Here is a 26257-nt window from a genome sequence, read left to right on the forward strand (position 1 = left end):
TTGGTGACCAAAGCGGATGGTGAATGAATAAAAAATAGAGCTAAAAAAAGATACAGATTCTCTTCATTACTAAAGGGTCACTTATTTGACCCATGATTTTACAAATGTTAAAAATGCTGAGTCAAAACTGCAAGTAATTGTTTTTTAATGTCCCAGCATAAAAATCAGCATCCACTGATTTGAAATCCTCTCTTTATTCACAACACAAAGCCCTTGAAAACATCAAAGATACTATTTCCTAACAATGAACGGCTGGGTCTAAGCTTTTCAAAGTGACACAGGCAGAAGGGAATAGTGAAAAATGATTGAGAAACTCAGGATTGTAATGCTTGCTGCAGAATGATGACCCCTCCCCGCTAGCCTTTGAAGGGCATGCTTCCATTTGCCTGTTCTGTGTGTATAAAATTATCTGATACTGTGTTTGCCTAAAACCACGATTTACAGTCACTATTGATTTAAAATGCTTTACAGACTCATTTTTAATCCTTCTATCCCTGGGTTTTCCTTATCAAAAGCAATTTCATGATATTGCCTACAAATAATGCAAAGCAGGATGACCTCCGTAAGAGACAGTAGTTGAGGCTGGCAAATCATTGCAGTAAGGACTGAAGAATGGCTGCCATGGACTTTTAAAAAGCCTCAAGATGTAACAGAACAGAACTCGACTGGGTGCTATTCTTGGTCCTTGTGTTTCTGGACAAAGTTGATCTCTCTAGGCTGTGTCTTTCTTCTTCTGTCAAACCAACAGACTGTACTAGTCACTAAATGATGTCTAAGCCTACTCCTTAGCTATAAAATCTGGTGACTCAATCCAGAGCTGAGCTTCTCTGGACTCAATATAATATTAGAAAATTCATTATCAAAGAGGTGGGGGAGTGTGCAGAGGAGTAAGATCTCATCAAAATGTGCATGCTTGTTTTTAAAAGCAAAGGGAGTGGAGTAGGAAGGCTGACTCATTCTAATTGATTTATGCACTGAGAACTCTCCCAGTCAAGATTAATTCTCATGGGTATAAAGTCTTCACTTAGATGAACACATAGAGTATTTCATAATTATAAGGTAAGAGCAAGGTGCAATGGTGGGGAATTGTTTACAAGTAAGCTGAGCACACCGAAAATGTCAAAGTGTAATAACATTTAGTGGTAAGTGTAAGTGCTGCCAAATTAAGGACAACATTCCCTTGTTTATCATTCCTCAATATAGCCAACTGCCTGGAGAATCCCACGGATAGAGGAGCCTGGCAGGCTACAGTCCATCGGCTCTCAAGTTGGACACGACTTAGTGACTAAACCCCCACAATAGCTAATCACAGCGTGGACAGAGAAGATTCTCTCTGGTTCTTTCTATTTCTGTAGTGATGAAGTATTACAGAATATGCTTGGTTTCTTAGGTGCTGCCTTACAATAGTTATACATCTGTATGTCCTTCAAGGATACACAATTCTTCCAAGCTTTTTCTTTGCTAAAAGAGAAAGGTTCTGGGGGGAAAAAATAAGCACCTACAAATCAAGATTTATAGATCTCAACACCTGAGATTGGAGAATGGGATGCCACTTCTCTCTGCCTGATGAATTTTCATTACTGGGGAATGAACTGGTCTACAAGGCCAGAAAGGACTTGGACTAGAACACACTATCTCCCAGTGTAGATGATGAGAACACTAGCAGAGAAATGTTTGTAAGCAAATAAAGCCTCTGGTTCCCTCTAAGGATCCAAGAATTGTTAATATCCAAAAGAAGAAATTTTAATGTGTTGAGATATATTTTTACAAATTCTAGGCATATTTTTATGTACTCCATTGGAAGCTTGTATAGTAGAGAAGTATTGTATAATTGTATAAAATATTTATATAATATGGAAGAAAATAACCCCTTATATATCAAGATTTAAAGATATCTACAATTAACATTTTCTTCTAGGCTTTTTCTATCAATATACCAATATCACCATAATTATGACCAACAGAGCAATTTAGTGTCTTCTTTGTTATTGTTACATCATGACATCAGCATTTTCCCCAAACTGCTTATACTTTTCATAGGTATCATTCTACTATGTGCAACATGATGAGCTCATAAATTCTTCACCTGGATTAATTTATGGAATCCTCTCAATCCTAAAACATGTCCTTATTATTCTCCTCACTTAATAGATGAGAGTAAAATATTAAAAAAGGTTAAACCAACATCACACAATTTACATGAAGGTATTTGGGTTAGCTTATAAGAGAAATGGACAAGCTCACATGCATAAAACACTGCATGGTATTTTATTGAGCCGATTGACCAGAGTGTTCTCAAGTATTTCCTTTCTGACTGCATTATTATTCATGAGGTCCTCCCCTGTCTCCATTCCCCTGGACCTACCCATTTTTTAAGTGTATGTCAAAGCAAACCATCTATGCACTGGCACAAGAGAGACAAATGAGCACACCCCACACCCCAAACGGTGCTCCGTGTGATCATCCAATAGTGAGGAAATGCTTTTTTTTTTTTCATCTTTTTGTAAAATATATTGTTTCAGAGAACCTATGCAACATGTGGGAGGAATAACAGACTTCTGGATTATAAGCCAGGAGACCTGGGTTATAGATTGCCAATTAGACTGATCTGTTCTGGCCTTTTATATTAATCTCTCAAGCCTCAGTCTCCCAAGATGACAAAAGACTTCCACGAGGGCAACACCAGCCCTAGGAGTGATGGTTGTTCTGATTCTCCCAGTCCTTATAAAGACAGCCTCACAGGCAAGATCTTCTTTAGGCTATAGAAGTCTCCTCATGTACTTGGCCAATAGCCTTAGTTGCTAGAAAAGGACAAACTGAAGACATAAACACATTGTAATCAAGCATAATCTTATTGCTTAACTATTTTGTCACAAGTCCTCTCATGAAACTTTAAGAAAGTGAAAACTTGCTGATAATAAAACTAAGTAAAATACAACGTGACCTGACTGATAGCAACAGATATATAATCTGGGCAAAACTGGAGTACAGATAAAAGGATATCATCAAAGTCTCTGAAAAAAATGAGTTTCAAATGCCCCTAAGAAATGTTACTGTTTATTCCATTATTCTCAACAGTCTTGTTCATCATTCCTGATGATGTGAAATTTTACTTTCTATTTTTGGCATTGAGTGTTCTATTATTAAAAACATACAGGATACTGCAAAGTCATATTAAGTCAATAAATACTATTATCTGCTTGATGATAAGAAATAGTGGAGCAATTACTCGCACCTGAGTCAAAAATCACAGATGAAGAAAGCATGAACGACACCCCAATGAGATAGATGAATGTTATTATGAAACAAGGAAGTAACTTGGGAAGTCACAACAAAAAAGGAAATTGACAGATCATATTATTTTCCTTGTACAGTAAAGAAAGTTTACAATATCATCTTGAGAGATAAATGTTTTCCCAGCACAAATTCCTATAAGAATTGTATGGCATAGTCCCTTATTCTGAAGTTATCAAGTAACAGCACAATGTTATCCCAGTTGTTCAATACCATTCTTTCTTTCTTTTCCAAAAGTGCCATGTCTTATGGCAAACTTGAACAGGACTCAGGGGCACAAAATGAAATAGTTCCTCAGTAATGACATTATATACGTACAGAGAGGGAAGGCAAGGGTTAAGACAATGAGGTCTAGGTACATGATTTAACTTAGTATAGCACTTGGAGAAGTTGTGCTGGTAAACTCTTAGCTAGCACAGTCAACTCAAGGTTCTTTTGATAGCTGCTGAAGTGCCGACATTCTATGTAGTTGATCAAAGAAAGATCTATATGCTTAAATAATAGGTGAAAAGGTGCCATGTTGACATTCTCATGGAAAAACTAAGAAGCCTGACATACTCTCATACAGGGATGGGTCACTCTAATACACAGATGAATAAACTTTTTCTCAAAAGAAAAAAAAAGTGACAACTCTGCTATTATGATTTTATAAGTTCCTTAAAGCATGAAAGAAACAATTTGGGTTTAGACATTTTAATGGCTACGTCTCACCTTTATAACCCACTCCAGTATTCTTGCCTGGAAAATTCCATGGACAGAAGAACCTGGCAGGCTACAGTCCAAGGGGTCACAAAGAGTCAGACACAGTTGCACAACTGAGCATGCACACACACTCACCATTATAGTATCTGAATCTATAAAAAAACCTAAGAAATGCCTTCATCAGATATCTGAATATATGAATAGACAGACGTGGCCGATGAGTCCACCAGGGTGTTAAATACTTCCAGTAGAATTACTGAGAATTATTCATTTGAATACTAGAGGATGTATATTTTATTTTTAGCATTGCTAAAGTAAAGTCTTTCCTCCAGGGTGTAGTTTGTGAAAGATAGAACTACTTATTAAGGCCACTCCTGATTGTGATAGCAAAACTAAGTCATCATCATGGCTCAGGTTGCCTATATTTCTGTAGACTTGAGGATATGAAGATATTTCCAATTTACCTGAATACCAATCCACTTATTTAGTTATATAAAACGAGGAAGGCAGTTCTTTTTAATCGGAGAAGGCGATGGCACCCCACTCCAGTACTCTTGCCTGGAAAATCCCATGGATGGAGGAGCCCGGTAGGCTGCAGTCCGTGGGGTTGCTCAGAGTCGGACAGGACTGCGTGACTTCACCTTCACTTTTCACCTTCATGCATTGGAGAAGGAAATGGCAACCCACTCCAGTATTCTTGCCTGGAGAATCCCAGGGACAGGGGAGCCTGGTGGGCTGCCGTCTATGGGGTCGCACAGAGTTGTACACGACTGAAGCAACTTAGCAGCAGCAGCAGCTCTTTTTAATAAGATTTAAAATTGGAACTGAATCTATCAAAAGAGCATAATGTTTGAGTAGCTTTATCAAGGATTGAGGAAGTTTTCCGGTTTCCCCTGAATTGGCATCATAGCCACTTCAGATTCAAATCACAGGGATTTGAAATCATAGTCACTTCCACATTAAGCACTGTTACAATCTTCCACTTTGCATTTCACTGTTTATTAAGTAATATGTGCTCAGTTGCAAAAGTCACGTCCAACTCTTTGTGACCCCATGGACTGTAGCCCACTAGGCTCCTCTGTCCAGGAATTTCCCAGATAAGAATACGGGAGTAAGTTGCCATTTCCATCTTCAGGGGATCTTCCCAACCCAGGGATTGAGCCCACATCTCCTGCATTAGCAGGTGGATTCTTTACCACTGAGCCACCTGGGAAGCCTGATCTGAAGCAGAACCACCGGGAGATAATCTTCCTCACTGAGTATTAAAATATTACCACTTTCGCCTTTCTCCTCTTTGATCTGTGTAATTCTGTATCTTCTGACCTATTGATGTAGGGTAAAATGGATTACGTGAGCTGGTGAAGAAATGGTCAGCAAAACTCCAAATTTAGAGTGTTCATGGGAGATGGCTACAAGAAGTCAAGAGGTCATGAAAAGATAGAAGAGGAGCCTTCAGGACAAACTCCATGCTAAGAGTACCGGGGACAGTGACCAACACGTCTCCCGTCTCTCCTGGTCGGTCTTCCTGGCATTGCAGAAGGGCCAAAACTGTGAGAAAACTATGAAGTGTAGTTTCTTTGTTAGGATGTCCATTTTGGAGCTTGGCTAAAGTGTATTTAGCAATATAAAATAGATTTCTAAGGAATTAAACTAAAAAATACATAGGAACCCCTATTATTGTGATCCACCTAACTAGGCATTATGGAATCAGTTAAGTCTTCCAATGTTTTATGAACAGACACTTGAAGTATTCCCATTCTTATCAGACTCCATTCTGGCCTTCTTTAAAATCATTGTCCAGAGTGATCAATACATTTAACATGCATTTCTTGCCCCTCTTACTACATAAAGCTATGCTTCTTGAGAAAAAGAGATTTGTAATCAAAGGAAATTCTAAAGGATACCAACAGCAACTTGGGAGGATGAGACGTTTTTGGAGAAACAAGGTGCATCTTCCTGGAAATTTGGAGAAAATACTTTTATGCTAATGAACCAAAGATTTATTATGGAGTAAATGAAAATATGGGCTGTCCCAGGTGGCTCAGTGGTAAAGAATCTGCCTGCTAATGCAGAAGACACAAGAGACTCCTGTCTCTTTGTGGATTAGAGCCTTAGGTCAGGAAGATCCCCTGGGGGAAGAAATGGCAACCCACTCCAGTATTCTTGCCTGGAAAATCCCATGGAAAAGGGGGCTACGGTCTACAGGGTCACAAGGAGTTGGACACAACTGAAGGGACCGAGCACACATACAAATGCAAATACCTGAGACTTCAGAAAACTTGCTATACGTAGCAGACCATTTCAAACTCTGGCTCTGGGTCATGGGTCCTGCAAGTATGCATTTACTACTTTATTCGGCTTTGTTTACTTTGGTGGAAAGTTATTTGTTGTGAAACAGTGAAAGAACACAATAAATTAAATCTGATTGTCCTTTTATGTTATATTTTGAGAACATGTACCGTTTTAAGAGCGAGATGACTCTACAGACTTTATAGTGCCAAGATTTAAATTTGTTTTACTGAAGTTACAGCTATTTCAAATCGATTTCTAAAAAATTAATGTAAAACAATCTGAGAGCCCTCCAGTGGTCAAAATAATATATGCAAATACTCATAGTTATTTACTCAATATGCCTCCCCTACCCTAAGAACTTAAAAACATTTCAGTCTTCCTTTCATAAAAATGCTTGCTTTGATTACTTTCTGATAGCACTATTATATCATATAAAATTGTTTTTTTAAACACTATGGGAAAACAGATGTTTATCTAAATCGGTTAAATAAAAAAACAGAAAACAACAGTCCAAATCACCCATTTATCAATGAGAGATTTTGAGCAGTCGCTAGAAATTAAGCATGTAGGGCAATCCCAAATTTTGTCCAGATATGAGTAATTTAATTTCTTCCCGTGCAGCCATTGAGAGAAATGTGGCTGGATAATAAAACCACTCAAGATAAAGAAAGAATTCAGTCAACACAAGCTGTGTCTGCCTTTAAGCACAGAGTTGTATTTTAGTGTGTATATTCCTAGACTTACAAAAGCATTGTGTGCTTGTGTATTCCTAAATTGTAACTCCGATGGCTTGCATAAGAAATGTGTTGGCTTCTCTTTTAGCACACACATATCTAAGCCAGGCACAGTACTTTCGTGTGCTCATCTCTTGATTACCAGTAATGGTTTGGCAGAAAGCCTGGAATAATGTTTCTGCCTTGAAAATTGACAAGCTCTAACATTTATCCAAATGCTGCAGTACTGATTGGTGGTGGTGGGGGGGTTGGTTTGTTTTAATTAAATTCCTATGTTACTTTATTAGAAAGTAGAGCTTGTTTTAAAAACTCCCACACACATATAGACTTATACATTGGTACTTCACATAGAATTAAGATTTTTTTTTTCTTTTGGCAAACCTGGAACTATATATCCATTGGTGAAAAAGCTTGTTCAAGTTTATTTTGCTTACAGAAAACCCCGAATGAACTTTTTGACCAATCCAGTACTTAATTGAGCTTCTCAGGTGGCAATAGTGGCAAAAAGCTCGCCTGCCAATGCAGGAGATGTAAGAGATGCAGGTTGGTCTTGATCCCTGGGCCAAGAAGATCCCCTGGAAGGAGGGCATGGCAATCCATTCCAGTATTCTTGCCTGTAGAATCCCATGGACAGAGGAGCCTGGCGGGTTGCAAAGAGTCAGACATGACTGAAGCGACTTAGCATGCACGCAATATTTAATTATTACAGTCTGAAATCTTTATGCACCATCCCTTCAAAGTGTTAGCACTCAAGCTGTGTCCAACTCTTTGTGAACCCATGGACTGTAGCCCACTAGGCTCCTCTATCCAAGGAATTCTCCAGGCAAGAATACTGGAGTGGGTAGCCATTCCTTTCTCTAGACCCTCAAAGGCCTCCCTCAAAAGCCTGCGCCTTTGAGACATCAGGGTTAAAATGCTAAGAAAAAATTTTATGTTATATAATTTCATTTCATAATCAGAATGTTTTGCTTGTTTTCTAGTTTTAGGCAGAAAGTAAATGCTTGTTTTCCCTTTTGTATATTAATGTATGCAGACTTACCACATCAACATGCCTATGTTAAAAAAAAACAGTCAAGTTTAGTTAGTATCTGTGAATGACCTTCAAGAAATTCAACCTCCAGCAAGAAATGTTATGGGTAATTCTCAGAAAGCACACTCGAGTGGAGTAAGTTATTGCCTAAGACAAAAGTAGGCATTTCTGGAGGCTACACAGTGTCTTTGAGGCCACTGGGGTACCATATAGGAGACGGAAGCAATAATTTACCCTGGTGCAATAAAAAATACAGTGTAACTTGCACACCAGGATCTTCTGCCTCATTAAGTTAAACATTTCCCTCATGTCATTTTTAAGGAGAGATTATCATACTATAAATCTAAATAACTTAGATTTATCTTCTGGTGTCTGGTGAATGGTTACACAGCAAATTTTTCAGCACTATACATGTTTGGGTGCTAGGCAATTTCAGAATGTAGATATAACTGACTTCATACTTTGGCGCATGAGGTAAAGCTAAAATTCTGCTGTGTGATTATTCACAGAGTTCCAAAGCAGGAACCCAGCAGTGCTGAGAAAAGATCTTCAGATCCTCCTGCAGTGAATTTTTAGAGGTGTTGCTGACATCATTATAGTTCCTGAATCTTATTAGAACCCCAGGGAAAAATATAAACAAAAATCCATCAGGAAAAATGTGTGCTAAGAATTTACACTGTCTACAACTTTGATTGAATCATTGTTATTTCTATGGAACCCAAAGAAGATATATTTCCCATATAATTTTTTGTTAAAAATGTATTGATTTACCTCAAACTCTTAAAATCAAGGGAGGAGAGGCAAATAAATGAAAAGCAGAATAAATTACCAGAGTGGACAAGGTGAGGAAAGGGCACAAGCTCCCCTGTCACACCTAAACACCCTGATGCTTGTAAGGGAACCTAATATCTTAGGATTTTCTTTGAATAGAGTTGCTGGGGGTGTAAACTTTCACGGAAAAAATTGGTTCATTTTAAGTGGTCACAGTACTTAACTGACTATAACACACTTTACATAGAAAAAGATGGACATTTTGCTTTTATTAGGCTATTACCCTTCTTCTTGCACAATTTCCCATAGACAGCAACTTTAGTAGAGCATCTTTTGAAACCCAACAGTCTCTTTCTCCTTCTTAAGTTTTAAACATTTTGAACTTAAAGGAGGTGAACCAAGAAAGAAAAATCAAGAAACAGATGTTGAAGTTGAAGATGAGTTCACTTTCCACATGGTCTTCATAAAGAAAAGATAATTGAGTCTAATAAATTATTAATGTATGATCATATTCTAAAATGGAATAACAGTTTAGGAGTTTCTAATAAAATGGGTATAATAGTGCAAATCCCTTTTGAGTTCTATGCTATGCTAAGTCGCTTCAGTCGTGTCTGACTCTGTGCAACCCCATAGAGGCAGCCCACCAGGCTCCCCCGTCCCTGGGATTCTCCAGGCAAGAACACTGGAGTGGGTTGCTATTTCCTTCTCCAGTGCATGAAAGTGAAAAGTGAAAGTGAAGTTGCTCAGTCGTGTCTGACTCCTAGTGACCCCACGGACTGCAGTCTTCCAGGCTCCTCCGTCCATGGGATTCTCCAGGCAAGAGTACTGGAGTGGGGTGCCATTGCCTTCTGGGTTCTGCCAAATATGGCCAGGCTTCTTATAAGAGGCTATATCACAATTTATATCCCACTGCCACTGCTGCTGCTAAGTCGCTTCAGTCGTGTCTGATTCTGTGCGACCCTATGGACAGCAGTCCACCACAATCCTCTGTCCATGGGATTCTCTAGTCAAGAATACTGGAGTGGGTTGCCATTTCCTTCTCCCTTATATTCCTCAGTAGAGTTAAACAATGTTATTGGATCCCCTATCAGTTTAAGATTTGATTTCTATTGGTGTTTAAAATCAATGTCATTTATCAAGAGAATACATAGTACCCAAAGGTAAAGATATTTTTTAAAGTCCTTATAATTCTCAATTTTATGTGCTCAAAGTATTATATAAGCTATTACATTATCACACTTTTAATTATTAATACACTGGAGTAGGGGTGATTTAATCCAGAATTTACCAAGTGTATTAAAGTATGTATTAAAAATGATATACACAAATAATGTTGATATATGTGCTTGGTGGTTTAGTCGCTAAGTCGTATCTGACTCTCGTGACCCCATGGACTGTAGCCCACCACACTCCTCTGTCCATGGGATTTTCCAGGCAAGAATACTGGAGTGAGTTGCCATTTCCTTCTCCAGGGTATCTTCCTGACCCAGGGATTGAACCCATGTCTCTGGCTTGGCAAGTGGATTCTTCACCACTGAGCCACCTGGGAAGCCCATTTACAATATATACGTTAGAAATGCATAGTTTTGAATAACATTTATATCACTCTGCTACTCTCCTTTTTACCTTGCATTTAGTCTTAAACATTAACAAGGCAAAATTGGGAAATTCAAAGATTAATGAGGTATTTAAAAGTTGAAAAAATTATTAAGCCTATATTTTAAGGTCTTTGGGATTTTTAACTTAAATCAGCAAAAACAATTTACATGTTCAGGAGTGATAATTCTAGGAAATTCTCCATGAAACAAAGAGGAAAACAGATGAGGATCCTAGGTCAGATGAATTTGGGAAGTGCATATATACCATATTGCTCTCTCGGCAATTTCTTTGACCTTTGTATTAAGGGCTCTTAAAGTTTTACACTTTAAAGTTTTACTAAAGAAACATGTTTGATATTCTTTAACACAGCATTTCTCAAGCTAATTTGAATATGTGTGTGTGTGTGTCTCTGTGTGTGTGTATTTATATGAGTGAGTGAGTGTAAGTTGCTCAGTCATGTCCGACTCTTTGAGACCCCATGGACTATACAGTCCATGGAATTCTCCAGGCCAGAATCAGAATACTGGAGTGGGTAGCCTTTCCCTTCTGAAGGAGATCTTCCCAACCCAGGGATTGAACCCAGGTCTCCTGCATTGCAGGAGGATTCTTTACCAGCTGAGCCACAGGGGAAGCCTGTATATATATAATTTTTTTCAATTTCTAAGTGCCTCATTAACCTTTGAATTCCCCAGTTTTTACATTGTTAATGCTTAAGACTAAATGCAAAGTAAAAAGGAGAGTAGCAGAGTGATATAAATGTTATTAAAAACTATTTATTTCTAATGTATAATATAGATTGCCATTCCTCTGTGGCATTTTCCTTCATCCTGGTCCTTTCCTTTGGCCCCCTGGGAAAAGCAGGTACTGGGGATTTAGAATTACATTGTTACCTTTTTCTCCTGCTTACTTAGGCAGCACATATACTAAAATTGGAATATACAGAGATTAGCTTGGCTGCTGCACAAGGATGACACACAAATTTGTGAAGCATTCCATATTTTTATACATGGGGAATCTAGAAAAGTGGTACAGATGAACCTATTTACAAAGCAGAAATAGAGACACAGATGCAGAGAATAAATGTATGAAGACCAAATGGGGAAACAGAGGGTACGATGAATTGGGAGACTGGGATTGACATACACTATTCAAACTATGTATAAAATAGGTAATTAATGAGACCTCCTGTATAGCACAGGCAACTCAGTGCTCTGTGGTGAACTAAATGGGGAGGAAATCCAAAAAAGAGGGGATATGTGTATATCTGTGACTGAGTCACTTTTCTGTACAGCAGAAGCTAACACAATATTGTAAAGCAACTAAACTCCAATAAAAATTAAATTTAAACATGTTAAAAAGTTACCATTTTCTCCATTTCTTTGTTACACATGATCAGTTCTTAGAGATGGCAAAGTGTTAGTCTTGCACATTGACTCTCTACATTCTATAGAAATTAACTTATCAGAGGTTCTTTTTCCTTCCCAGAACTCTCCATGGGCAGGACTCCTGAGAGGTAAGTGTGGGCACAGGTAAAATGCTAGGATTCCAAAGTCCTGGAGAAACTATGGCTGGGAAAGTCACAGCCACTCTCAAAATGGTGAAGATTCAGAGAGCCAAAAGTCTCAGTGGGGCTCAGAGCTAAAGGACGAAAACACACAAGAGATGTTAGCATCAGATCACAAGTAGATTGCCTACGTGTTACCAAGTATGGATCAAATACTGTTCAAAGGTACAGAAGAGTTTCAATCTAGATCTCTGGTCTTCTGGGGGTTGAGGGGCTGCCTGTCATCCACGAGTATGGAATTCATTAGAGCTCTTCATAAATATTCCAGCTCTTTCTCTTTCCAGGGAAGTGGCAGGACTGTGTTACTCATCCAACTGAAGACTGAAGTTAGGTGTGACCACATGGCATGCTTTGGCCAAGGAAGTGTGAGAATAAGGAACATGGGTCATTTCCTGGTAAAGGCAACGATGTGGAGAAGGATCTCCAGTGAACCCTTGACAAGCACTTTGCATGAGTGGGAAGGAAACATTGTTTTTTTATAAACCACTGAGATTTAGAGGTTATGTGTTATCTTAGGAAACCATGTCTAGAATATTCAGAGAACTTCATATGTGTGCATCTTAGTTTTATCATACAGGAAAGAAAATAACAACATATGTCTCTTACCCACAAAATACTATGAGACGTTGGATGCATTTTAGGAAAGACTTGTTACACTTATCTGAGGTGTTAAAAACAACATCTTTTGATGAGTAGATATATTTCCACAAATGTGTAGTAATGAACCATCTAAGACTAGAAAATTCAATGCATGAGAAGATAAATTTCATTCAAAATTAGTCTACATCTTTTAGTAAAATTAATAAAGGCATCTGTATTCTTGAACTATGACTAATTCAGTGAATTCATTTTTTTCAGCATTCATAAACCTGTGTGCTTCCACATTACCAAGGAAAGTGGTACAAAAGTAAAGTGAGACTGAAAAGGAAAAATAATAAAAATAACTATTGCTGTCTTGAAAATACACAGAGATTTACAAAGCTTTCATGACTCAGGGTGTCTCTGAGTCATCCTTATGCCATATTTATTTTGCAAGAATGCAGAGTCCAGCTTTATTTATGCAAATGAACATACTTCTATTTTATGTTATGATACAATACAGTTTCCTATGTAATAAAAATACATTTTCTATTTAACTTTTTTTAGCATTTGTTTAGGTGTCTTTAAAATATTCTATAATAAAATATCTGTTAAATATGAGGTTTTTAAGAATAAAAGCAATCCTCAAACTTTTAAAGCTTAGATTTCTGAGAGAAAAACACAAATTGTTGGGAAAAGGCAAAGTGACTTTTTAACAAGTGTGGAGATTTGTACAAGTAAGGTAAAAATACAAATAAGAGAGTAATATAACGTAGTTTGTAAATTACACCCATTGTTTTAACAGGACATACTCCGGTGTCGGTGTCTGGTGAGGGGGTCGAAGTAAAGCGTTTCATTGTTTACCACAAGCACAGCTAAGGCATGAAGTAGGAGCTTGACAGGGATTTGTTAAATTAGTAAGAAAAATTAGCTCAGCTACGTGGAGGTTACAATGTAAAATCAGTCAGATTTCAAGAGCCAGTCTCAATTTCTTTCACTGATGAGGCCAAAAAAAAAAGTCAATTTTATATTTTCATATTTTGTGATGGAGAAATTTAGAGTTTCATCTAAATATTGACTTTGATAATTTGATCTGATTCAAAACATTTTTAGGATTAAATTTTGACCCTATCCACTTTATAGAGTTTTTGTCTTTGTGGAGGTAAAAGAGCCCTATATAAGAAAAAACAGAAACCAATTTTCTTAGTTTTCTAAATCTCAGGATTTGGCATATCAAAGGCATACAACAAATGTGTGAAAAATTTATAAGTGCTCTGAGGAATATGAAATTGATTAAACACCCTCAGAATTAATAAACTATATTTTCTCCTCCTCTGATTCACACCAACTATATTCAATTTATAATAAATAAATGAAGTCTTTTTTTTCACTTAGCATAGCAGAAAGATTAATATTGCACTTCAAGGCCTCAAAATTTTTAGGAAAAAATGTAACCAACTTTAAGATTTTAGGGTCACAATATCATATCACACAAGCAAGCTTTCCTTCTAGCACATACTGGGGTCTGAAAATAATCCAGTGTTTTCTAATGGTTCAGATTCAGGGTGTGTGCAATGAGATGATTTTAATTTAGTTGTGTCACAGGGACTTTTTCCATGTGTGCGCTTCAGCATTCTCAGCTAAATTTGTTGAAACAGGTCTGTTTTTCAGCTCTATGACTTTCTTTTTTTATTATTACTCTCTCTGATAATATACAGCTAATTTATTGTACTTACATTTCTATCATCTCTTTCATCACACTCAAGGCTTATAGTCTCATTTGGCAAAAATGAAAATAGATAGCATCCCATCTACCCAAACAACAATACCCAAATGAACATTTTTTTCTGGCTGTACCATGCAGCATGCGGGACGTTAGTGCCCTGATCAGGGATCAAACCCTTGCCCCTTGCAGTAGAAATGCAGAGTCTTAACCAGTGGACCACCAGGGCATTCCTCAGACATTTTTAATTGACACTTCTTGACATTGAAGACTATGAAAGATCACTATTTTAGATAAGAAGTTTAAGGTCAAAAGAATAAGGATGTTTAGAAGGAAAAAGAATAAAGTAAGAAAGGAATTGTTGAGAAAAAATTCCTTGAAATAGTCACCCGTTCATTCCTTAAATATGCATTCAATGGTTTCTATGGTGTCAGTTACTGAGAATACAAAAATGAGTAAGACACACTGCTTGCCATCAGGGATTCCCAGAATAGTGGTGAGCTACACAGTTAAAGGACAGTGAACATGACTTATGAGATCAACCTTGAAGCAGAAGTAAGATTTGCCTGCAAAGGAGATACACAATGGGCATTCTTGGCAAAAAAAAAAAAAAAAAGCTAGTAGGTAGACTAGCACAGACATATGATCATGGATAGAATATTCTGGAGGCACCAATAATCTGGAGATTAAAGTGTTGGTGATAACCAGTGATATAGTGGAGATAATGTTAGAGAAACAGGTTGAGGCTTTATGACATACTAAGACACATTAAGGAATGCCTTTCGAAGGGAATAGTGAACTATAAGAGACTTTAAAGTAGGAGGACAATCCATTCATATCTATGATTTTTAGAAGATGGGTGTGTTGGTTTCAATATGGGGGACGTGTTGGGGTTAGAACCTAGAGGCAGGAGAAACGCTGGGAGCCATAAAATACCCAAGGGAGGTGATGAAGACCTGAAATTGAGTAGTTTCAGAGAATGGAAAGGGAGGAATTTATTTATCATAATTTGTTAAATGCGGTGATACCTGATACAGGCCAAGAAAAAGTATGAATAGTCAAGGTCAACAGCTGACAGTGAAGGCAATTGGGGGTGGCTTAGAGGGACTAAAGAGATTACTAAGAGAAGGGGCCAGCTAGGGACAAACAGAAGGACTGTTAAGCATTGTCGACAGCTCAGATTAGGTTGGAACTCATGAATCTTCCAATCAGAAATTTACGTTTTCAAAGTTCTCCACCAAAGCCTCAACAAATCAGGCCACAACTAAAACAAAAAATCAGAAAGAATGAGCTGGAATTATCAATGATATCAGCAGACTGCTGGACTTCTCCTTTAGAATAAAGAATCTTTTAAAAAAAAAACAACTATTAAAGCAGAAGAGTGACTTTCCATTTTTTGGCAACAGTAAGAAGATAATTTGGACTGACACTCTCACTAAGGTAATTAAAAATATCTCAAATATAAAAACAGCAAAGAGTTAATGAGATGGGGAAGGCATGGAAAAATTCAAGAGAGAGGACTAGAACTTAGAGACTGATACTCATCTTTGAAAGTTTTTGCTCTTGGCCATCTGAGTATCAGGAACAAAAGGTCTGAGCAACCAGCTGTACGATAAACAGCCTTATAGGTGTTCTTGTTGCTCAATTGGGTCTTTTTGCAACCCCATGAACTGCAGTACACCAGACTTCCCTGTCCTTCACTATCCCATGGAGCATGCTCAAACTCATGTCCATTGGGTGGATGATGCTATTCAGCCATCTCATCCTCTGTCACTGCCTTCTCCTTCTGCCTTCAATCTTTCCCAGCATCATGGTCTTTTCCAAAGAGTTGGCTCTTCAAATCAGGTGGCTAAAGTATTGGAGCTTCAGCATCAGTCCTTCCAGTGAATATTCATGGTTTATTTCCTTTAGGATTGAATGGTTTGATCTCCTTGCAGTCCAAGGGTGTTGTGGGAATGTTAAAGCCCATAGTCTTTAGGTCAGAACTTTAATAAACTAACACGATTTTCAGTTGGGGACTCAAAAGGCCATATCTTCCCTCAAGGTAGAAGGGAATCCCAAATAAACCATCCCTCACACACATCTGCAGCCTTGCTACTTGCACAAGGATAATCCAAGGAATCTTAGGTGCTGTCCTTTGACTCAGGTGGTTTTGATCAGATACTGTCAGAAGCAAACCCAAGTGCCCTCTGGAGGAAACCAGCATCACCACTAGGTCTCACCTGATCCCTACAAATGATTTTAAAAATACTTTTCCAGCAGATAGTCAAAGAAATCCAAGTAACCAAGAAAATAACACACCGCGCATGAGAAGTGGCAAAAACAATAATAATAGAAACAAATCTTGGTAACTCTTGAGATATTAGAATGAGCAGACATATTATAAAGCAACTATACTTACTATGTTCAAAGAAATAAAATTAACGCTTGACAATGTCAGCAGGGACATCACAGCAACACAGAATATTCATCAGTCCCCTTTCCTGTCAATGCTATCTGACCACGTATGTCTAAAATTCTTACATATAAGAACATTTACAAATGCTGTATTCTTTTGGGGTTTCTTTAGCACACCGAAAAAAGAAACAAAGCCCCATTCTAATGTAATTTTATTTGCATGTATAATTCAATCAGAAATATATTAAAATAAAAGGGAAGTTTATTTGTGTCTTGGTGTGTTTGGTGAGTATACATATGCATCATCTGACAAGTTTCTTGAAGACACCTATAATTCCTGCCAGGCTCCCTCCTCTGGTCAACAGATCAGGACACAGCTAGGCATAGAAGGACAGGCGTCCCATGTCACCAGGGAAAATGTACAAAGGTACCATCCACATGTGGAGAAGTGAAAGTTAACTGCAGCTTTTACAGTCTAATGGGTTAATTATAAATATTAGGGAATGCTAACTGTGACTAACAAAACTGTTGTAAAATTAAGTGACTTGGTTAGTATCATGTTCACTTTTCATTTCAGAAAAGTAACTCAGTAGACTATTTATTCTTATCAAAGTTGAGTGAAAGATTGTCATTCATTGTTCGTACCTAGTTCAGCCAACGTAGTTCATTAGAATCTGGTCGATGTGACCGAACAAAACCTGGCCAGTTACACGTAACCACTGTTTAGCCTCACACTCTGTAATAAGCACGTCAGCACATTTATTTTCCCCATATAAAGTAGAATTTCCAATTCATACCATGTACTCTGTGACTATTATGGCCAGTATTTATTCAGAAGGAATGCTGTGCAAGTTTGGAAAAGCTGTCTCTAAGAGAGCTGAGAGGTCACTGGACAAAACAAGAAACAAAACCTATACATGGTCAAAACATGAAGAGGACTAAAGTTTGTCATTCTTTCTTTTAAAGAAAAAAGTTTTGAAATCCCAAGCACACAGCCAGGCAACATCAAACCAGCCAAGCTCAGTCCCTGCTCCTCTCAAGCTCCATGGAATCAGAACTCTTCTATTCACTTGGCAAATATCAGCTTTTTTGGAGGAGGAGAACCTGCTTGGAATTAATGAGATGACACCCAAAAATAACTTCTATTAATAAATTGTTCTCTTCAATGTAAAACTGCCCATTTTTCTCATATATAAAAAAAGTATTTTCTAAAGGCTCCTTATGCACTTTCTACCATTTTTTCCCTTTCTTTTATTCTTATTTTCTTTTTGCATCTTTTAAATTAAAAAATGCCATAGTGCCAATCAGGGGAAATAACTCCATCTGACAAGAATACAGTCAATCCAATGGCGTTGCAAGTCACACTTAATGTTGTGACTTGTTAACCACTGACGGTGTAATTTAAGAAATGCAGGGTGTTTCAGGAGTTAACACAGGAAACAGTAAAAGTGAAGTCAAACTGAAGTTACAGACATGCAAGGTCAATTTCAAAACTAAGCTGAAATACTTTGTTTCTTTCTACTTCACAAAACGGTAAACGCCAAGTAGCTCAAGAAAGCTAAGAAAGTTACAACACGGGAGAATCTCCCTGATCATTTCTTCATTCACACAAATAAAAAGAAAGCGGCAACATTAACCTTCCCAGAGAAGCGATCGCACCTACAACCAGTCTTTGCACTTACCCTAGAGTATGTACATCATGATCTCTTTAAGAATCCTGTTAATTCCAGTACATCCAAGACATATATGAATTCTTAGCATATTCACGGAAAGAACCAAGCTTAACGAAATGGTTAATTACAACAGGACTCTGAAATCCTAGGGAGAGACACGAGGGTAGAATCCAGCCTCCAGATCCTAGTGTATACTGTGTCTATCTTTAACTGGAAAATGACTTGGTTTCACATTCCACTGAAGTCCCACTGGCAGATGCCTTTGGTAAACTCACCAATGGCAGGCTGTCAAACGCCCTCCCTCCACCCCCCTCCACCCCCCTCCGCCCCCTCCGCCCCCTCCGCCCTCTCCGCCCCTCTCCAGGCGCTGACCGAGCTTCCGCTGCTACGTCTAAAGCTGATTTACTCAGCTGTCTTTATACCTGTCTCCGCGTGGGTAAAAGGAGATGCTTTCATTGATGGCTATTACGGAAACGCTTGGGAACTGAAGATCAGCCCCGAGGACTCGCTGTGCTTTTCTCCCTGCCACCCCCTTCCCCTCCCTCCTGCCAGAAACCATCTGACTTCCAAACTTGGCTGTCTGAAAAAGAATGTTCTCTGATTGGCATTCCTGGAAGCAGAAAGCAAGGCAGCTCGAGTTGTGTTCTGTTACTCAGCGTGAAAAACTTCCCAGGTAGGCAGAATACAAACAAGTTAAGTTTTCTGAGGTTTTTTTTTTCTTCCCCCGAACTTTGAGGAGACACCAGGGAAATATCTGGGAGCGTGACAAATAGTTTTGTTGTTGTACACATTTAAGTTTGGATATTCACCTATAATTTTACCCCAAATGGCTATGGATGCAGTAAAAAAGTGAGATGGCGCATCTTTTGTGAAAAGATGAATTTCCTTATTAGTAAATGCGTTGGAACTTGTTACAGGAAGAAATGGTCATGCTGCCTCTAATATTCTGCAGGGCAACTATGAGGTCTGTGGATTTTCTGTGAGAAAAAACCTTGCTCATAGGAAACGTGAAAACAAACAAACAAAAAAACTGCTTTCAGCTGTCCTATATTTTGTATTGCAGACAGCAGAAGAGGGTGCAAGAAATGTTTCTATCTCCGCATCAAGTCTTCTTGTCCAAAACTGTCTTGTAAACTTTGATGAGGACTGGGGGAAAAAAAAAAAAAGTTTGTGTGTGTGTGCGTGTGTGTGTGGCCATGTACAATACAACCCCACACCCCACCCCACAGTCACACACACATGTCTGAACAAAGGAAAACTGAGTGAATGGAAATGAAGGGAAAACACATTTTCTCACACAGGAACTGACAAGAATTAATATTGTGGAGTTCCCTTCAAATCATGACTCCTAAAATTGTGTTTCATATTTATTTTGTGGTCACTGGGGTCAAAAGATCTGCTGTGCTGAAGACATGTTACCTCACCGTGTTCGCAACAGCGAGTGTATTACATGCCACGTTATGGACCAGACTGACTTCTTGAAAGGCTTGATAGAGGATTTATGTTAATAATTGCAGCAATCAGACAAACCACAACCCCAGCGTCTTGGGGTTTCCAGATCTCATCTGGCTGTCACTGCCAACTCTAGGCAACCGTCAGCTGGCTGGGCTCAGGGTGGTGGTGTGGCTGCAGCTGCTCCCTGCAACTTGTGCAGACGTCTCGAAAATACCTAACGGCAGGAGGTTGACTCCAAAGAGAAAGCTTTCTCTTTGTTTGTGGTTGGTTTTAAATGTTCTGTTCTAGGTGATCTTGTACCACATCTGAAGAAGCCCATTTTAGGGAACCTGATGAACTGGCATCATATTACTAATTTATTTCTTTGATATTCTCATGCCCCATCTAGGTTGGCATGCTACCAACCTGCTCACTCCTTATTCCATTACTAGATGTCCTTTAGAAAAAAAGATTAAAAGAAGGAGGGAGAGGAGGAAGAAACTTTCCTTATGCTTATTCCCAAGCTGATTAAGAGACATTTCAGGCTCTGTGTACTGTTGATAGATAAGGGCATCTGAATGACTTCAGAAATAAATAGAAATAACCAGTCACCCAGAGAGCACACATCTCTGTCTTTGTGATTCTTCTTTCCTCTATCAAAAGGCTGCTCCCCAAGGCTAATGGATGGTGTCTAAACACATGTGACCTAAGAAGAGTGGACAGAGCTGGCGGCAGGCCATCTGGTTCACATCGGCCCCACTATTCACTCATGCTGCACCTTCCAGGGAACACTGCTGCTGCTGCTGCTAAGTCGCTTCAGTCGTGTCCGACTCTGTGCGACCCCATGGACTGCAGCCCACCAGGTTCCTCTGTCCATGGGATTTTCCAGGCAAGAGGACTGGAGTGGCTTGCCATTGCCTTCTCCTCCAGGGAACACTAGCACCACTGAAAGTCAAGAAACGTTTGTTGAAGCAAGCAAATAATTGCTGGTGTAAAAGTGTATATTTTAACCTAAGGAAAATAGTTATAGGTAGGCTCTCATTTTAGATAAGTATGTTTGCATTTAATTTGATGACTAGCAGGGAAAATTATATCTCTTTTCTAGCCATTAACCAAAAGATTATATGGAAGGTATACCAGGCACTGAGTACTTTACTGAGGGCTTCTTTGGTGGCTCAGATGGTAAAGAATCTGCCTGCAGTGCAGGAGACCCAGGTTCAATTCCTGGGTTGAGAAGGTCCCCTGGAGAAGGAAATGACTACCCACCCCAGTATTCTTACTTCCCTGGTGGTTCAGACGATTAAGCAACTGTCTACAATGCAGGAGACCCAGGTTCGATCCCTGGGCTGGGAAGATCCCATGGGAAGGAAATGGCAATCCACTCCAGTACTATTGCCTGAAAAATCCCATGGACAGAGGAGCCTGGTAGGCTACAGTCCATGCGGTCGCAAGAGTCGGACACGACTCAGCAACTTCACTCCAGTATTCTTGTCGAGAATTCCATAGACAGGGGAGCCTGGTGAGCTACAGTCCATGGAGTCACAAAGAGTTAGGACTGAGCAACTAACACTTTAACTTTTCACCTTTATTGAAGCAAAAAAAAAAAAAAAAAAAAGGATTATTATACATTTTGGGTCTGTCCGAGTAAGTAAATGACTCTAAATATCAACATGGCAAATTCTTCTAAGTTTATTTCTACTGATCTTGCTGGCTTCTAAAGAGAAATAAAAGAAAATAAAATTTTAAGGATTTCTAATATTTCATATTAACTAGTAAACTATAACAATTTTCTTTATTGAATTCTTCCTGACCATTCCGTATAGTGCAACATGCATCAGCCAAGTATCTCCTTAGGTTCCAACTTTATCTCTTTTTATATTTTCATCTGTTTCAATGACAGAAATTCCAGAACGTTTGCAACAGTAGTGGTAGCCTGAGTCCAAACCCAAGGTTGAATGAACACACAGGAATTTTTTTTCCCTCTTTTTTTCCCCCTTAACCTTCACAAGGCAGTTGATAAGATTTATAATGGCTAGAACTCAGTCTTTATCATGAGTAAATGTTATTTTTCTCTTTCATAAGCACTAACAAGAGAGTTAGGATTTGATCAGAAAAATAGCTTCCAGGGCTTTCTTCCAAAGAAAACTGGGCATGTAACAAGCAAATCAAATACCCTTGATTTATCATGAATAAGCAGTTAATCTGCTCCATTCTCCAGAAATAGATTGTCTTAGCTCAGTTCTGTGTATGGCAAAGGCTGGTAGCAGTCTCCTTGCAGGGTGAACAAGGTGTTTAGACTTAGGTCTTAGCTGATCTGTGAAGCATCTGTGTGTGAAAAATCTGGACAATGAAAAGCAAATGGTCCCTTTGCTTTTTCTTCTCTAGCATCCTTAAGACACTAGGCTTAAGCTGACAAAGACTGTATTCTCATGATGATAGTTTTGTGGGTGATTTTGTCTTTCATATATTATTATTTTGAAAAAAAAATACACTATTTGCTATAGACCAAATATTTGTGTCCCCCAAAATTTGTATTTTGGACAGTATTGGGGGCCTTTGGGAGATGCTTAGGTCACAAGGGTAGAATCCTCACGAATGGGATTAGTGCCCAATTCCAGAGAGCTTCTTCATCCCTTCCACCGGAGACAACACAGCAAAAAGATGGCCTTCAATGAGCCAGGAAGCAGGCCCTCATCAAACACCAAATCTGTTGGCATCTTGATTTTGGACTTCCAGCCTTCACACTGTGAGAAATAAATTTCCATTGTTTATTTCAGTTGTGTATAAGCCACTCAATCCATGGTATATTGTTACAGTGGCCTGAATGGATTAAGACATTCTTTATGCAAAAGTGAGTTTGTCTGTGACAACCTGGAAGGGCAGGATGGGGGATGGGTGGGAGGGAGGCTCAAGAAGGAGGGGACACATATATTTATAGCCAATTCATGTTGTTGAACAGCAGAAACCAACACACTGTAAAACAATTATCCTCCAATTAAAATAAATTTTAAAAAGGTGAGTTTGTTTTTTGTGAGGGAGGGGATAAACCATGTTATTTTTTCCCCTGCAGAAAAAAATAATAAACCCAAGTAGTAGTTTTTGAAAAGTAGTTAAAATAGACACTGCCCAAGAAAAAAAAAATAGAAAAACTATACATATAGGGACTCTAACAACAGATATGGAAGGGTTTCAAAGCAACAGCTTGCTCTGTATAATCTTATTAAATGCCAATCAACTTCAAAATTGGATGTCATGGGCATTCATTTTTGAATGCTTATGGTATGAAAATAGCCCTAATTATGGAAAGCACCATATGTATAAATTTACTAACTACAATATCATATTTGGTGGAGAAAAACTGGAGACAATGATTGTTTGATGACAACAGAAAGACATGGGTTAAGGCTTAGGTTAAAAATGACAGCATCTAAACATACAGGCACCATCATATACCAACTGTATTAGAACATCTGTGGGCCCAGGAAAGAAAGATTAAGACCAGAAGGAACCCTATCAAAATGATTTATGGGCACACACACACACAATATTCAAATAAAAGTAACTGCAGTCCTTTCTCATTCTCTGTCTCCTCTTTGTCTTTGGAGAGGCACCTCTACGTTACGTCCCCTACATACGAACTCTCAAGTTATGAACTTTCAAAGATGTGAACCTATGTTCACATGGAAGTTAGTTTACATGTCTGGCATACATTGTCACATGCAGCTTGCCCTCCGTTTCCTAATGCTTATGATCCTTCAGCTCTACCATCTTTCACCTCCTCTCCCTCCTCCAGTTAGCAACTCTTCTTGCCTTTTTCACTGATGCCAGCCCCTATATGCCAGCTCTTGTACTATACTTTTCAAAGTACTGTACTGTTAAGATTAAAAATGTTTGCTTTATTTTCTGTTTTTTTTTTTAATGTATTATCTGTGTGAAAAGTATTATAAACCCAATATAGTACAGTACTATATAGCCAGTTGTGTTAGTTGGGTACCTAGGCTAACTTTGCTTCATTATGAATGAACTGGACTTATAATTGTCCTTCTGAAATGGAACTCGTTTGTACAAAGGGAACTTAACAATATTTCTCTTCTCAGGATCTCTTGTGTGGCCAGTGGGTTGGGAATTTTGGGCTGGGAGGTGAGAAGGAATTGGGGAGGCTATCCAATGTGGAAAGAGACACAAATGAAGAAGCTTAAAGGGGCTTATATTGATATGAAGAAAGGGCGTGGAGAGAAATACTCAAGAAAAAGAGTGATCTTAAAGGAACCAATGAGAACAGGGAAAGGAGGCGGGGAAGAGCATCTGGCACACCAGAGAAACAGGGACCAGACTGCTCAGCAGACTGGGGAATAGCATGTTTGGATGTGGTAGTCTTTGAAGACACCAGATCTAAGGGGGAGATTAGGATATCTGATCCTAGGATATCTGGCTGTGTGTTTTGTGATTTCTTCTTGTTCTTTTTTTTTCATTTCGCTTGTCATTTTCTTTTTTAAAACTTTTTTATTTTGTATTGGGGTATAACTGATTAACAATGTTGTGATAGTTTCAGGTAAACAGTGAAGGGCCTCAGCCATACATATACATGTATCCACTCTCCCTCAAACTACCCTCCCATCCAGGCTGCCACATAACATTGAGCAGAATTCCAAGTGCTATACAGTAGGTCCTTGTTGATTAACTCCCAAAAAACAATAGTCCAGGACCTGATGGCTTCACAGGCAAATTCTATTAAACATTTGGGAAAGAGTTAACAGCTATCCTTCTGAAACTGTTCAAAAAAATTGCAGAGGAAGGAAAACTTCCAAACTCATTCTATGAGGCCATCATCACCCTGATACCAAAACCAGGCACAGATAAGATACAAAAAAAGAAAACTTTTTTTCAGGTCAGGTCAATATCACTGATAAATGTAGGTGCAAAAATCCTCAACCAAATACTAGCAATCTATGTCCAATAATACATTAAAAAGATTATACACCATGATCAAGTGGAATTCAACCTAGGGATGCAAGGATTTTTCAATATCCACAAATCAATCAATATGATATGCCACATCAACATACTGAAGAACAAAAATCAATATGATCATGTCAATGATGCAGAAAAAGCTTTTGACAAAATTCAGTACCCATTTATGATAAAAACTCTCCAGAAAGTGGGCATAGAGGGACTGTATCTCAACATAATAAAGGCCTTATAGGACAAATATACAGGTAACATCATACTCAATGGTGAAAAGCTGAAAGCATTTCCTCTAAGATCTGGAACAAGATAAGGATGTCCACTCTTACCACTATGAAACATGGTTTTGGAAGTCCAGGCTATAGCAATTAGAGAAGAAAAAGAAGTAAGGGAAATCCAAATTGGAAAAGAAGAATTTAAACTGTCATTGTTTGCAGTTGACATGATACTATACATACAAGATCATAAAGATGCTACCAGAAAACTACTAGAATTCATAAATGAATTTGGTAAAGTTGAAGCTACAAAATTAATACACAGAAATCTATTACATTTCTATGCACCAACAACAAAAGATCAGAAAGAGAAATACAAGAAACAATTCCATTGTCACTGCATCCAAAAGAATAAAATACCTAGGAATAAACATACCTAAGGAAACAAAAGACCTGTACTCAGAAAATTATAAGATGCTAATGAAAAAAATCAAAAAAGATACAGATGGAAAGATATACCATGTTTAGGGATTGGAAAAATCAATATTGTCAAAATGACTGTATTGTACAACCCAAGGCAATGCAGAGATTCAATGCAGTCTCTATCAAATTAAAACTGGCATTTTCCACAGAACTAGAACAAAAAATATAAAAATTTGTATGGAGACACAAAAGACCCAGAATAGTCAAAGCAATCTTGAGAAAGAAAAACAGGGCTGGGAAGAATCATGCTCCCTGACTTCACACTATATTACAAAGCTACAGTCATCAAAACAGCATGGTACAGGCACAAATACAGAAATATAGATCCATGGACCAGGACAGAAAACTCAGAAATAAACTCATCCACTTATGGTCAATTAATATATGACAGAGGAGGCAAGACTATGCAATATTGGAAAACAGTTTCTTCAACAAATGGTGCTGGGAAAACTGGACAGCTCTATGCAAAAAAATGAAATTAGATCATTCTAACACTATACACAAAAATAAGCAATAAGCTCAAAATGGATTAAAGACCTAAATATAAGACCAAACACTATAAAACCCCTAGAAGAAAACACAGGCAGAATACTCTCTGACATAAAATACAGCAATATCTTTTTCAATCCATTTCCCAGAATAATGGAAATGAAAACAAAAATAAACACGTGGGACCTACTTAAACTCAAAAGTTTTTGCACAGCAAAGGAAATAAAACAAAAAGACAACCCACAGACTAGGAGAAAATATTTGCAAATGATGAGACTGAAAGGGATTAGTCTCCAAAATTTATAAATGATTC

At 38.3% G+C, this 26257-nt stretch overlaps 1 protein-coding gene, 1 long non-coding RNA gene and 1 other non-coding gene across 42 annotated transcripts in view; 2 read left to right on the forward strand and 1 right to left on the reverse strand.

Moving 5' to 3' along the window:
• The window catches only part of DTNA (dystrobrevin alpha), a 456419-nt gene that overhangs the window by 306011 nt on the left and 124151 nt on the right, over positions 1-26257 (reverse strand). For 20 of the 40 annotated variants that reach the window (XM_086372801.1, XM_086372792.1, XM_086372815.1 and 17 more), the window contains exon 1: positions 18368-18570. The exons of 11 other annotated variants lie outside the window; for them this stretch is intronic. The gene's annotated coding sequence lies outside the window, so the exon portion shown is untranslated. Of the gene's footprint in view, positions 1-18367; positions 18571-18780; positions 18902-26257 lie in introns of those variants that run through there. 9 more of the 40 variants (XM_086372802.1, XM_086372793.1, XM_086372788.1 and 6 more) reach the window with 1 other exon arrangement.
• On the forward strand, positions 11322-11424 carry LOC147345952 (U6 spliceosomal RNA). The gene has a single exon (XR_015154209.1). It is a non-coding gene; the product is annotated as a U6 spliceosomal RNA (small nuclear RNA).
• On the forward strand, positions 18725-20418 carry LOC147345953 (uncharacterized). The gene is made up of 2 exons (XR_015153759.1): positions 18725-19031; positions 19422-20418. It is a non-coding gene; the product is annotated as an uncharacterized LOC147345953 (long non-coding RNA).

Source organism: Bos grunniens, chromosome 24, assembly GCF_055505025.1.
Source record: "Bos grunniens cultivar Pamir isolate PY7600 chromosome 24, Bosgru_T2T1.0, whole genome shotgun sequence".
NCBI lineage: Eukaryota > Metazoa > Chordata > Mammalia > Artiodactyla > Bovidae > Bos > Bos grunniens.